The sequence below is a fragment of the Suricata suricatta genome, chromosome 9, assembly GCF_006229205.1.
Source record: "Suricata suricatta isolate VVHF042 chromosome 9, meerkat_22Aug2017_6uvM2_HiC, whole genome shotgun sequence".
In the NCBI taxonomy this organism is placed as follows: domain Eukaryota; kingdom Metazoa; phylum Chordata; class Mammalia; order Carnivora; family Herpestidae; genus Suricata; species Suricata suricatta.
In genome coordinates, this window is record NC_043708.1 from 116,645,291 (window position 1) to 116,648,878 (window position 3,588).

Here is a 3,588-nt window from a genome sequence, read left to right on the forward strand (position 1 = left end):
TCAACAGTTATGTCTGGGCAAGACGCTTATCATTCATGGGTTAATTTTAGACAGAGGATTGTGTTTGCCCCAACAGCAGGCAATGAGCTGGGAACAGAAATAAAGGGAAAGCAGGTGCCACTAACTGACCCAAGTTGATTCAAAACTTAAAGGTATATGCCTTCATTGCTTTTGCACAGCAATGAGAAAAACCTCAAATTTTTTCTCCTGCACCCCGGAGGCATAGCATCCAGGGTCGCTTATGTAGATTCTCCTGTGCCCCGGAGGCCTGGCCATCAAAGGTCACTCTGCAGGAGGTTTTTTGGCCTGCTGGGCCCCAACATATGACCCATAAATATACATGAAACCATACAGCTGGATTCTAAAGAGGCTTCAGGTTACAGCCTCTGATGTCATCTGAGGACTGAGGCCACATTCAAGGCAAGCAGAACTGCCATGATGCCCACTAAGCTGTAAGTTCTTCTTGATAACCAGTAACTGAATTCCATGAGTTAGCATAATTTACTTGTCATAAAATCACTAGCAAAAGTAGTACATGATCATGATGTACAGGAATAAAACAAACTTTAGAAATTATTTTTTAAAGTCATGTTATAGGTAGGGTTTGTGTTCAAATTCAGATGCCAGGACCGTTCCAGTGAGATGGTCCAGATATTAGAGCAAGTATCAAGGTTGCATTTTTTGTAGCATTAATTTGAAAGATTGCACATGAAAAACACTATAACACAGTGATATTTTTAGATTATTTCATATTTTGTTAGTCTTGATGAGATCTGTAGACACCTATGAAATAGTGGATGTAAATGGAAGACAGATGCCGACTTGCTCTACAAGCGCGGCTGAGTATATGGGGAGGCAGCCCAAGACCTCTGCCTAGGACTCGGAAAGGGGAGGCTGGCTCCTGTGGGGGTGCTGGCTAAGGAAGGGCTGACTGACAGAAGCATTGGGATGGGTCTGTCTCACCTTCCTGGATCCAATCAACTTCAAATAAATAGAATTTTATTTCCTCAAATAAAAATGAAAGATGAGATACTGAGACTCCTTAGGGAATTAAAACTCTGTAGGAGACAAACTCTGGACATTTATATTGTTGAATTGCTAACCTATATTAATCTCCAGGCCAATTTGACATATTGTTCTCAATCTCTATAAAACTTTTCATTTATCACTAAAATACATTCCCCAATAAATTTGCTGGACTAAAAAACATATACATATCTTGGTACCATGATGCCATAATACATCAAATATAAACAAAATGGGGAAATTAGGAGATGCTTTTTTTCTCTTTGCTTGAATGATCAAAACTTAACCTTTTGTCGCACCACATTTCATTTATGAGGGTCCAAATGACAACTCTTCATAACTATGAGACCACAAACTTCATGACTGCTCCTCATACTGGCACAGAACATTGTGTTGTTCTTATTTGGAGGATGTCACGTTAAATTAATTTTTATGAAGAAAAATTGATGATGGGAAAGTCACAGGTTTTCAGGGAAATGGAATTATGATGCACATGAGTTGTATATTTAGAATGCCAGTGAACGTTCTTTAGAATCTTTGACAAATGGTCGAGTCATGAGGCTATCAGGCCTCCAGCTGTTTTCCTGGACTCTTACAGAATTCCCAGAGCCAGGACAATTCCATCTTCACTTTGTAAATCCTCCCTCCCACTATCATTGTTGGCTTTGAATAAAAATAATTCTTTTTTATTATTTTTTAAATGTTTTTATTTTATTTTTGAGAGAGACAGAGTGAAGGAGAGGCAGAGAGAGAGGGAGACACAGAATCTGAAGCAGGCTCCATGCTCTGTGCTGTCAGAAGCAGAGACTGATGTGGGGCTCCAACTCACAAATTGCGAGATCATGACCTGAGCTGAAGTCAGACACTTAACTGACTAAGCTACCCAGACCCCCCTGGATAAGAACAATTCTGTAGCTGAGGCTATAATGTTATTGGAAATAAACTTAATTATAACATCTTTTTGCTTATCCTACCAAATACATTGTGTGAAATTTAATTCATTTTCTGCACCAATATTAGAAATCTTTTTATAAATTAAGTGGATGAAAAATATAGGGGTGAAGATGAGCTCACAGTGGGTTGGCTGTACATTTTGCCTCCTCAATAAAATTCAAAGAAGTAGGACTATTTTAAAAGATCAGGCTTTGGGGGAACCTGAGTGGCTTAGTCAGTTGTGTCTGACATTGGTTTGGGCTCAGGTCATGATCTCATGGTTTCTGAGCTGGAGCCCAGTCAGGTTCTTTGCTGACAGCACAGAGCCTGCTTGGGATTCTCCCTCTGTCTCTCTCTGTCTCTCTCTCTTTCTCTCTCTTTCTATCCCTCCCCTGCTCACACACTCTCTCAAAATAAATAAATAAACTTTTAAAATAAATAAATAAATGTTTTAAAAATAATAAAACTCCAGGCTTTGTTTTCTGTCTTACTTGCTGCTGGCTCTGTCTTTCCCTCCCTTTGTGATACCTGGACTTTCAGGGACATCCTCATCTTCAGGCCTTTCCATGTCCACAATGCTCCTTCATTTCTGGGGAACCTTCTGCTTCTGTGGTAGTCAATCAGCCTATACTTCAGCCTTGCTCTTCTTAAATGTCTCAAGTGTTTAATGACTGACTATTAGGTTTAGACACAGAGCATGCTCACTTCTTAGACCACCTTTCTATCAAATACTAATCTGCAAGAAGAGGTTTTTCATTATGAGATTAAAAAAAAAAACAGAAAAAGGGATTTGGCAAAGCCTACGATCCAGGAAGAAAATAGATATGAGGATGATTTTATTTTAGCAATGTTAGCTGCTTTGGAAAATACCTAAATTAGTGCCAGATATATGATTAAAATTACATGTTTATTTAAAGTCAAGGGAAGGAATACGAATGAAAAGCAAAGGAGTGTTTTGGGGGTAAGTCATTTTTATCTAGCGTTTACCCTAGAAGAGTTCCACATACGCTGAAACCAAGATGTTACTGCAGTCTCAATTTGACATTTCCACCAAACCCTGCCGCGTAATCTTCGCTGCAGGCTGTGAGTGCACCGCTAGATGGCACCATTGTCTATGGCACACTCCCTACCTCTGCATGTTTTGCCTTCCTGAAGGAGGGCAAAGAAAAATCTGTTTACCCACACACACTGTCCTGTGCTCAACATTGAAGACAGCACAATGCCTCTTAGCCTTCAAATCATGCCCCACCTGTCAGAAGTCTTCCACAGAGCTCAGTACTCTGCAGCCATCCCCAGGGCCTGGAAGATGGACCGACAGCAGACACCAGCTCAGGCTAAGAAGCATAATGTGCAAAAGCATCAAGTGTGTGTGCCAGCTGGATCAACTGGAATATCAAAGAGAAGATCAATTTCAAAAGAGAGCTTTGAAAGTTGTTCCAGAGAGAAGCAGGGCAGGTGGCAATGCCAACTTTGTGAGTGGTAGATGGCTTGTGAGGAATGCATTTAGCTGAAGGAGAGAAGGACAGCCTCAGAGTCTAGGGCCTGAGACAGGGTGACCAGAGGCAGCAGTGTCCACAGATGCTAGCAGGCTGCATGGGCAGTGAGTGTGTGGAGCAGTTATGTTATTAT